We start from the raw sequence: 12,631 nt of genomic DNA on the forward strand, positions 1-12,631 counted from the left end.
TTCAATTTCATCTGATCATTGAAATTGAGTGAATATTTAATTATCAGAGTTATAGTAAAATTATAGTGAAATTACTAGGATGTATAAAAAAATTTATTTAATAATGAAATTAAAATCATTCAATTTCATCTGATCATTGAAATTGAGTGAATATTTAATTATCAGAGTTATAGTAAAATTATAGTGAAATTACTAGGATGTATAAAAAAATTTACTTAATAATGAAATTAAAATCATTCAATTTCATCTGATCATTGAAATTGAGTGAATATTTAATTATCAGAGTTATAGTAAAATTATAGTGAAATTACTAGGATGTATAAAAAAATTTACTTAATAATGAAATTAAAATCATTCAATTTCATCTGATCATTGAAATTGAGTGAATATTTAATTATCAGAGTTATAGTAAAATTATAGTGAAATTACTAGGATGTATAAAAAAATTTACTTAATAATGAAATTAAAATCATTCAATTTCATCTGATCATTGAAATTGAGTGAATATTTAATTATCAGAGTTATAGTAAAATTATAGTGAAATTACTAGGATGTATAAAAAAATTTACTTAATAATGAAATTAAAATCATTCAATTTCATCTGATCATTGAAATTGAGTGAATATTTAATTATCAGAGTTATAGTAAAATTATAGTGAAATTACTAGGATGTATAAAAAAATTTACTTAATAATGAAATTAAAATCATTCAATTTCATCTGATCATTGAAATTGAGTGAATATTTAATTATCAGAGTTATAGTAAAATTATAGTGAAATTACTAGGATGTATAAAAAAATTTACTTAATAATGAAATTAAAATCATTCAATTTCATCTGATCATTGAAATTGAGTGAATATTTAATTATCAGAGTTATAGTAAAATTATAGTGAAATTACTAGGATGTATAAAAAAATTTACTTAATAATGAAATTAAAATCATTCAATTTCATCTGATCATTGAAATTGAGTGAATATTTAATTATCAGAGTTATAGTAAAATTATAGTGAAATTACTAGGATGTATAAAAAAATTTACTTAATAATGAAATTAAAATCATTCAATTTCATCTGATCATTGAAATTGAGTGAATATTTAATTATCAGAGTTATAGTAAAATTATAGTGAAATTACTAGGATGTATAAAAAAATTTACTTAATAATGAAATTAAAATCATTCAATTTCATCTGATCATTGAAATTGAGTGAATATTTAATTATCAGAGTTATAGTAAAATTATAGTGAAATTACTAGGATGTATAAAAAAATTTACTTAATAATGAAATTAAAATCATTCAATTTCATCTGATCATTGAAATTGAGTGAATATTTAATTATCAGAGTTATAGTAAAATTATAGTGAAATTACTAGGATGTATAAAAAAATTTACTTAATAATGAAATTAAAATCATTCAATTTCATCTGATCATTGAAATTGAGTGAATATTTAATTATCAGAGTTATAGTAAAATTATAGTGAAATTACTAGGATGTATAAAAAAATTTACTTAATAATGAAATTAAAATCATTCAATTTCATCTGATCATTGAAATTGAGTGAATATTTAATTATCAGAGTTATAGTAAAATTATAGTGAAATTACTAGGATGTATAAAAAAATTTACTTAATAATGAAATTAAAATCATTCAATTTCATCTGATCATTGAAATTGAGTGAATATTTAATTATCAGAGTTATAGTAAAATTATAGTGAAATTACTAGGATGTATAAAAAAATTTACTTAATAATGAAATTAAAATCATTCAATTTCATCTGATCATTGAAATTGAGTGAATATTTAATTATCAGAGTTATAGTAAAATTATAGTGAAATTACTAGGATGTATAAAAAAATTTACTTAATAATGAAATTAAAATCATTCAATTTCATCTGATCATTGAAATTGAGTGAATATTTAATTATCAGAGTTATAGTAAAATTATAGTGAAATTACTAGGATGTATAAAAAAATTTACTTAATAATGAAATTAAAATCATTCAATTTCATCTGATCATTGAAATTGAGTGAATATTTAATTATCAGAGTTATAGTAAAATTATAGTGAAATTACTAGGATGTATAAAAAAATTTACTTAATAATGAAATTAAAATCATTCAATTTCATCTGATCATTGAAATTGAGTGAATATTTAATTATCAGAGTTATAGTAAAATTATAGTGAAATTACTAGGATGTATAAAAAAATTTACTTAATAATGAAATTAAAATCATTCAATTTCATCTGATCATTGAAATTGAGTGAATATTTAATTATCAGAGTTATAGTAAAATTATAGTGAAATTACTAGGATGTATAAAAAAATTTACTTAATAATGAAATTAAAATCATTCAATTTCATCTGATCATTGAAATTGAGTGAATATTTAATTATCAGAGTTATAGTAAAATTATAGTGAAATTACTAGGATGTATAAAAAAATTTACTTAATAATGAAATTAAAATCATTCAATTTCATCTGATCATTGAAATTGAGTGAATATTTAATTATCAGAGTTATAGTAAAATTATAGTGAAATTACTAGGATGTATAAAAAAATTTACTTAATAATGAAATTAAAATCATTCAATTTCATCTGATCATTGAAATTGAGTGAATATTTAATTATCAGAGTTATAGTAAAATTATAGTGAAATTACTAGGATGTATAAAAAAATTTACTTAATAATGAAATTAAAATCATTCAATTTCATCTGATCATTGAAATTGAGTGAATATTTAATTATCAGAGTTATAGTAAAATTATAGTGAAATTACTAGGATGTATAAAAAAATTTACTTAATAATGAAATTAAAATCATTCAATTTCATCTGATCATTGAAATTGAGTGAATATTTAATTATCAGAGTTATAGTAAAATTATAGTGAAATTACTAGGATGTATAAAAAAATTTACTTAATAATGAAATTAAAATCATTCAATTTCATCTGATCATTGAAATTGAGTGAATATTTAATTATCAGAGTTATAGTAAAATTATAGTGAAATTACTAGGATGTATAAAAAAATTTACTTAATAATGAAATTAAAATCATTCAATTTCATCTGATCATTGAAATTGAGTGAATATTTAATTATCAGAGTTATAGTAAAATTATAGTGAAATTACTAGGATGTATAAAAAAATTTACTTAATAATGAAATTAAAATCATTCAATTTCATCTGATCATTGAAATTGAGTGAATATTTAATTATCAGAGTTATAGTAAAATTATAGTGAAATTACTAGGATGTATAAAAAAATTTACTTAATAATGAAATTAAAATCATTCAATTTCATCTGATCATTGAAATTGAGTGAATATTTAATTATCAGAGTTATAGTAAAATTATAGTGAAATTACTAGGATGTATAAAAAAATTTACTTAATAATGAAATTAAAATCATTCAATTTCATCTGATCATTGAAATTGAGTGAATATTTAATTATCAGAGTTATAGTAAAATTATAGTGAAATTACTAGGATGTATAAAAAAATTTACTTAATAATGAAATTAAAATCATTCAATTTCATCTGATCATTGAAATTGAGTGAATATTTAATTATCAGAGTTATAGTAAAATTATAGTGAAATTACTAGGATGTATAAAAAAATTTACTTAATAATGAAATTAAAATCATTCAATTTCATCTGATCATTGAAATTGAGTGAATATTTAATTATCAGAGTTATAGTAAAATTATAGTGAAATTACTAGGATGTATAAAAAAATTTACTTAATAATGAAATTAAAATCATTCAATTTCATCTGATCATTGAAATTGAGTGAATATTTAATTATCAGAGTTATAGTAAAATTATAGTGAAATTACTAGGATGTATAAAAAAATTTACTTAATAATGAAATTAAAATCATTCAATTTCATCTGATCATTGAAATTGAGTGAATATTTAATTATCAGAGTTATAGTAAAATTATAGTGAAATTACTAGGATGTATAAAAAAATTTACTTAATAATGAAATTAAAATCATTCAATTTCATCTGATCATTGAAATTGAGTGAATATTTAATTATCAGAGTTATAGTAAAATTATTATAGTGAAATTACTAGGATGTATAAAAAAATTTACTTAATAATGAAATTAAAATCATTCAATTTCATCTGATCATTGAAATTGAGTGAATATTTAATTATCAGAGTTATAGTAAAATTATAGTGAAATTACTAGGATGTATAAAAAAATTTACTTAATAATGAAATTAAAATCATTCAATTTCATCTGATCATTGAAATTGAGTGAATATTTAATTATCAGAGTTATAGTAAAATTATAGTGAAATTACTAGGATGTATAAAAAAATTTACTTAATAATGAAATTAAAATCATTCAATTTCATCTGATCATTGAAATTGAGTGAATATTTAATTATCAGAGTTATAGTAAAATTATAGTGAAATTACTAGGATGTATAAAAAAATTTACTTAATAATGAAATTAAAATCATTCAATTTCATCTGATCATTGAAATTGAGTGAATATTTAATTATCAGAGTTATAATTATAGTGAAATTACTAGGATGTATAAAAAAATTTACTTAATAATGAAATTAAAATCATTCAATTTCATCTGATCATTGAAATTGAGTGAATATTTAATTATCAGAGTTATAGTAAAATTATAGTGAAATTACTAGGATGTATAAAAAAATTTACTTAATAATGAAATTAAAATCATTCAATTTCATCTGATCATTGAAATTGAGTGAATATTTAATTATCAGAGTTATAGTAAAATTATAGTGAAATTACTAGGATGTATAAAAAAATTTACTTAATAATGAAATTAAAATCATTCAATTTCATCTGATCATTGAAATTGAGTGAATATTTAATTATCAGAGTTATAGTAAAATTATAGTGAAATTACTAGGATGTATAAAAAAATTTACTTAATAATGAAATTAAAATCATTCAATTTCATCTGATCATTGAAATTGAGTGAATATTTAATTATCAGAGTTATAGTAAAATTATAGTGAAATTACTAGGATGTATAAAAAAATTTACTTAATAATGAAATTAAAATCATTCAATTTCATCTGATCATTGAAATTGAGTGAATATTTAATTATCAGAGTTATAGTAAAATTATAGTGAAATTACTAGGATGTATAAAAAAATTTACTTAATAATGAAATTAAAATCATTCAATTTCATCTGATCATTGAAATTGAGTGAATATTTAATTATCAGAGTTATAGTAAAATTATAGTGAAATTACTAGGATGTATAAAAAAATTTACTTAATAATGAAATTAAAATCATTCAATTTCATCTGATCATTGAAATTGAGTGAATATTTAATTATCAGAGTTATAGTAAAATTATAGTGAAATTACTAGGATGTATAAAAAAATTTACTTAATAATGAAATTAAAATCATTCAATTTCATCTGATCATTGAAATTGAGTGAATATTTAATTATCAGAGTTATAGTAAAATTATAGTGAAATTACTAGGATGTATAAAAAAATTTACTTAATAATGAAATTAAAATCATTCAATTTCATCTGATCATTGAAATTGAGTGAATATTTAATTATCAGAGTTATAGTAAAATTATAGTGAAATTACTAGGATGTATAAAAAAATTTATTTAATAATGAAATTAAAATCATTCAATTTCATCTGATCATTGAAATTGAGTGAATATTTAATTATCAGAGTTATAGTAAAATTATAGTGAAATTACTAGGATGTATAAAAAAATTTACTTAATAATGAAATTAAAATCATTCAATTTCATCTGATCATTGAAATTGAGTGAATATTTAATTATCAGAGTTATAGTAAAATTATAGTGAAATTACTAGGATGTATAAAAAAATTTACTTAATAATGAAATTAAAATCATTCAATTTCATCTGATCATTGAAATTGAGTGAATATTTAATTATCAGAGTTATAGTAAAATTATAGTGAAATTACTAGGATGTATAAAAAAATTTACTTAATAATGAAATTAAAATCATTCAATTTCATCTGATCATTGAAATTGAGTGAATATTTAATTATCAGAGTTATAGTAAAAATTATAGTGAAATTACTAGGATGTATAAAAAATTTTACTTAATAATGAAATTAAAATCATTCAATTTCATCTGATCATTGAAATTGAGTGAATATTTAATTATCAGAGTTATAGTAAAATTATAGTGAAATTACTAGGATGTATAAAAAAATTTACTTAATAATGAAATTAAAATCATTCAATTTCATCTGATCATTGAAATTGAGTGAATATTTAATTATCAGAGTTATAGTAAAATTATAGTGAAATTACTAGGATGTATAAAAAAATTTACTTAATAATGAAATTAAAATCATTCAATTTCATCTGATCATTGAAATTGAGTGAATATTTAATTATCAGAGTTATAGTAAAATTATAGTGAAATTACTAGGATGTATAAAAAAATTTACTTAATAATGAAATTAAAATCATTCAATTTCATCTGATCATTGAAATTGAGTGAATATTTAATTATCAGAGTTATAGTAAAATTATAGTGAAATTACTAGGATGTATAAAAAAATTTACTTAATAATGAAATTAAAATCATTCAATTTCATCTGATCATTGAAATTGAGTGAATATTTAATTATCAGAGTTATAGTAAAATTATAGTGAAATTACTAGGATGTATAAAAAAATTTACTTAATAATGAAATTAAAATCATTCAATTTCATCTGATCATTGAAATTGAGTGAATATTTAATTATCAGAGTTATAGTAAAATTATAGTGAAATTACTAGGATGTATAAAAAAATTTACTTAATAATGAAATTAAAATCATTCAATTTCATCTGATCATTGAAATTGAGTGAATATTTAATTATCAGAGTTATAGTAAAATTATAGTGAAATTACTAGGATGTATAAAAAAATTTACTTAATAATGAAATTAAAATCATTCAATTTCATCTGATCATTGAAATTGAGTGAATATTTAATTATCAGAGTTATAGTAAAATTATAGTGAAATTACTAGGATGTATAAAAAAATTTACTTAATAATGAAATTAAAATCATTCAATTGATAAAATTTTAGTTTATTATAAAATTTTTCTATTACGATGAAAAGATTTAATTAAAAATTAAAAGTTTTAATAAAAATTTAATTTTAGTTTTATTATTAATTAATTATTTTAATATTTATATAAATTTTTTTTTTATTATGAATTTTTAAATAAAATTTATAAAAATTATTTAAATTTTATAATTAAAAAATAAATGAAAATTTTATTTAGGGAAAAAAAATTAATAGAAGATAATTTAGTGCCAGCATCTGCGGTTAAACTACATCTATAAATTAATAATAACAATTTTAAATAAATTTAATAAAAAAAAATTAAATAAATAATTAATTATAATTTTAGTGAAATAATAATATAATTTTAAATTTATTTATTAAATTTAGTTATTTTGTAAATTTTATTAAAAACTAGGATTAGATACCCTATTATTAAAAAAGAAATTATGCAATTGATTATTAAATGTTAATCATTAAAATTAAAATATTTGGCGGTTAAATAATATTTTAGAGGAACTTGTGAATTAATTTGATGATCCACGATAAGATTTACTTAATTTAATTTTTATGTATTGTTGTTTTTAAAAATTTTAATAAAAATATTTTTATTAAATTTAATTTAAATTATAATTCAAATCAAAATGTAGAATAATTAAGATTTAATGAGTTACAATAAAATTTATATTTAAGGATAATTTATTTTAATATAAATTTTAAAAAGGATTTAAAAGTAAATAATTTTAAATTAAAATTATTGAAAGTTGTAAATTTAATGTACAAATCGCCCGTCATTTTCATATAAAAATTGGAAAAAGTCGTAACAAAGTAAAAGTATTGGAAAATGTTTTTAGTTTAAGAGTAAATAATTAATTAATAATTTATTTTTAAATAAATTTAAATAATAATTTTTATTCTAAAAATATTTATTTTATATATATAATATATATATAATATATATATATATATATATATATTATTTTAAAGTTTAATTTAATTTAATAATAATTAAAGTAATTTTAAATATAAATTTGTTTAAGTAAATATTTTAAATAAATTTTTTATATTAATAAGTATTGTAAAAGTTTTAAATAATTTTAAATAAAAAAAAAAATTATTTTTGTACCTTTTGTATCAGGGTTTATTAATTATAATTATATATATATATATATTTCTCGAAAATAAAAGAGCTAAATAAATATAATTTTTTATGTAAAATAATTAATTATTAATATTTATTTAGAAATTATACGTTATTCGATTTTATTGATATCTAGTTTTTTTTGAAATGAATTTAATTCATATATTTAATAAAAATTTATTTTATAATAAAATAAAATTTATTAAATATAAAAAAATTATGGGATAAACTTTAATTTTAAAATTATTATTTAAAATATTTATTTAAATATATTTATATTCATAAAATTTGTTAATATTAAAAAAAATTTAATAATTTATAAAATTTAAATATTTAAAGATTTATTAATAAAATATAAATTAATAAAAAAAAATTAATTAAAATTAAATTAAATTAATTTATAATGATAAAATTAGTAAATTTTATTATATTAATATATTTATTTAATTTATAAATATAATATAGGAATTAAGCAAAAATTATATTCACCTGTTTATCAAAAACATGTCTTTTTGTTAATAATTTAAAGTCAATTCTGCTCAATGAATTAAATTTTAAATAGCTGCAGTATTTTGACTGTACAAAGGTAGCATAATAAATAGGTTTTTAATTGGAATCTTGTATGAAAGAGTTAATGAAATATAAACTATCTTTATTATAAAAATTAAATTTTAATTTTAAGTAAAAATGCTTAAATAATATTAAGGGACGATAAGACCCTATAGAATTTTATATAATTTTATTAATATTAATATTTTAAATTGATATTAATAAAATTATATTTTATTGGGAGGATATTTAAATTTATTAAACTTTAAAATAATTAATAATCAATAATTATTGTTTAAATAAATGAATTTTATTAAAAATTAATAGATAAATTACCTTAGGGATAACAGTGTAATATCTTTGGAAAGATCATATTAATAAAGATGATTACAACCTCGATGTTGAATTAAGATAAATTTTAAATGCAGTAGTTTAAAAATTAAGTCTGTTCGACTTTTAAAATCTTACATGATTTGAGTTCAGATCGGCGTAAGCCAGATCGGTTTCTATCTTTAATAAAAATAAATATTTTTGTACGAAAGGACTCTATATTTAAAATAATTTTTTATTAATTAATAAATATTTTTATTAATTATTTTAGCAAATTAGTGCAATTAAATTTAGAATTTAGTATAAATATAATTTATTATATAAATAATAATTTATTCTTTATTAAATTATATATATATAAGTTTAATTTATTTATTTTTATTAATTTTAATAAATTTAATAGCTGTTGCATTTTTAACATTATATGAACGAAAAATTTTAGGTTATATTCAAGATCGAAAAGGTCCAAATAAATCTGGATTTATAGGATTATTTCAACCAATTAATGATGCTATAAAATTATTATTTAAAGAATTTTTTATTTTAAAAAATTCAAATTTTTATCAATATATATTTTGTCCTATATTAATTTTAATTTTATCTTTTATATTATGATTAGTAACACCTTTTTATTTTAATTTATATAATAATAATTTTTCAATTTTATTTATATTAAGAATTTTAAGATTTAGTGTTTTTCCTATAATAATTATAGGATGATCTTCAAATTCTAACTATTCTATGTTAGGATCAATTCGATCTATTGCACAATCTATTTCTTATGAAATTAGATTATTCTTAATATTATTAATTATAATATTATTAACTGAAAATATATCTTTTTACAATTTTATTATTTTTCAAAAATATATTAAATTTTGCATTCTTTTATTTCCTTTATATTTAATATTTATATTAAATATATTAATAGAATTAAATCGTACACCATTTGATTTAATTGAAGGTGAATCAGAATTAATTTCTGGATTTAATACTGAATATTTTAGAAGACAATTTACTATAATTTTTATAGCTGAATATTTAAGAATTAGATTTGCAAGAATAATTTTAAGTATTATATTTTTTGGATTTGATATATATTCAATTAAATTTTTATTAATTTATTATTTTCATTTATTATTAATTATTTGAATACGTGGAGTTTTACCTCGTATTCGATATGATGAATTAATATATTTATGTTGAAAAACTTTTTTACCTATAACTTTAATATATTTATTTTTTATTTTTATATTTAAACAATTTTCTAATATTATATTATAAATTAAAATATTAAATAAATTTTTAATTTGTAATTTAATAATTATATAAATATAATTATTATTATAAAATTTAAGTTTATAGAAGTTTATAATATTCTATCTTATATTTTCAAAATATATGCTTAATTCAAGCTCATAAACTTAAAATTTTATGTTTATTTTATTTAAAATTTTAATATAATAATATTATCTCAAAATTTATTAAATATTGAATTTAATAAAAAATATGAGAAATATAATAATGAAAATAATTGTCTTAAATTAGTGTAAGGATATTCAATTAATTGACTACCTAATCAAGTTAATAAAATAAATACATTAACAAATATTCAAAACATAATTTTATTAATTGGATAAAATTTACTTGATTTAATATTATAATTATTAATAATTGGTAAAAAATATAAAATTAAAATTGATATAAATAACATTAATACTCCTCCTAATTTATTTGGAATAGCTCGTAAAATTGAATATGCAAATAAAAAATATCATTCTGGTTTAATATGTTCTGGTGTAATTATAGAATTTGCTATAATAAAATTATCTGGGTCACTTAAATAATAAGGAATTTGTGTAACAATAATAAAATTAATATATAAAATTAAAATGAATCCTATAATATCTTTAATGAAAAAATAAGGATAAAAAGGAATTTTATAGATATTACTATCTATACCTATTGGGTTATTTGATCCATTTAAATGTAAATAAAATAAATGTAAAATTACTATAAATATAATAATTAAAGGTAAAATAAAATGAAATGAATAAAAACGATTTAATGTTGCATTATTAATTGAAAATCCTCCTCAAATTCATTCAACAATATCTTGCCCAATATATGGTAATGCGGATAATAAATTTGTAATTACAGTTGCACCTCAAAAAGATATTTGTCCTCATGGTAATACATACCCTAAAAAAGCCGTAGCTATAGAAAGTAATAAAATTATAATTCCAATAAATCATACATTAATTGATTTAAATGAATGATAATAGATATTTCGTCCAATATGTATATATATACAAATAAAATATATTGAAGCTCCATTTATATGAATTAAACGAATTAATCAACCTTTATTAACATCTTTTATAATATGAATAACTCTTTCAAAAGCATAATTAATATTTGGACAATAATGTAATGATAATAATAACCCTGAAATAATCTGAATTATTAAATATAATCCTAATAATGATCCAAAATTTCATAAAATATTAATATTTAATGGAGTTGGTAAAATAATTAATGAATTATTAAAAATTTTAAGTAATGAATTAACTTTAAATAATTTAATGAATTTATTTTTCATTAATTAAATATAATATTTTTTATATTATTAATTTTTAATTTTTCGTAATGATTTAAATTTAATTAATGATATTTTTATAATTAAATTTAAACAATAAATTAAATAAGTAATTGAAATAAAAATAAAAATACAATTAGGAAATTTATATAATAATTTAATTGAATAATTAATATTTTTAAATATAATTTTATTTATTATAAAATCAATTGAAATATAATTATAATATGTATAAATTATAATTAAAATTATAATAATATATATTAATAAAATTGAATAATATTCATAAGTAAATATAATTATCTTATAATTATTAATTAATCTAGTAAAATATATAAATATAATTATTAATCCTCCAATTATTGAAATAAAAATTATATAACTATATATATTTATATTTATATCTAAATTAATTAATAATAATATATTTATAATATAAAAAACTAAAATTATTATAAATATTAATGGGTGTAAATTAACTTTTATTATTGAAAATCTAATTAATATAATTAAATTTGAAACAATAATTAATTTAATTAAAATTATTATTTTTGGTATTATTATTATCATTTTAAAATTAAAATTATCATTTATAAATTAACAAAAAATAGTTTATTTAAAATATTAATTTTGGGAATTAAAGATAAAATATTCTTTTTTTTTTTGAAAATTAAGATTGTTTTAAATAAATATTATTTTTTTTAATTTACAAAATTAATGTTTTAAATAAACTATAAAACTTAATTTAATTTTAAATATTCAAAATAAATATATAAAATATGATTTTATTGGTGATATATTATTTAATTATCACTTTTTTTATTTAATAATATTTTTAGGAGTAGTATTAATTTTTAAATTTAAAGATTCATTATTAATAATTTTAATTAGAATTGAATTTATAATTATATTAAATATTGTAATAACTATCTAT

General features: G+C 16.2%; 1 long non-coding RNA gene across 1 annotated transcript in view; it reads right to left on the reverse strand.

The window, feature by feature from the left end:
• Positions 1 to 7,364: 7,364 nt before the first annotated feature.
• LOC143351050 (uncharacterized) overlaps positions 7,365 to 12,631 on the reverse strand; it is a 48,410-nt gene continuing 43,143 nt past the window's right edge. The window contains exon 2 of the long non-coding RNA XR_013081442.1: positions 7,365 to 12,140. This is a non-coding gene — a long non-coding RNA (uncharacterized LOC143351050). The remainder of the gene's footprint in view (positions 12,141 to 12,631) is intronic.

Source organism: Colletes latitarsis, unplaced genomic scaffold, assembly GCF_051014445.1.
Source record: "Colletes latitarsis isolate SP2378_abdomen unplaced genomic scaffold, iyColLati1 scaffold0062, whole genome shotgun sequence".
Taxonomy (NCBI): domain Eukaryota; kingdom Metazoa; phylum Arthropoda; class Insecta; order Hymenoptera; family Colletidae; genus Colletes; species Colletes latitarsis.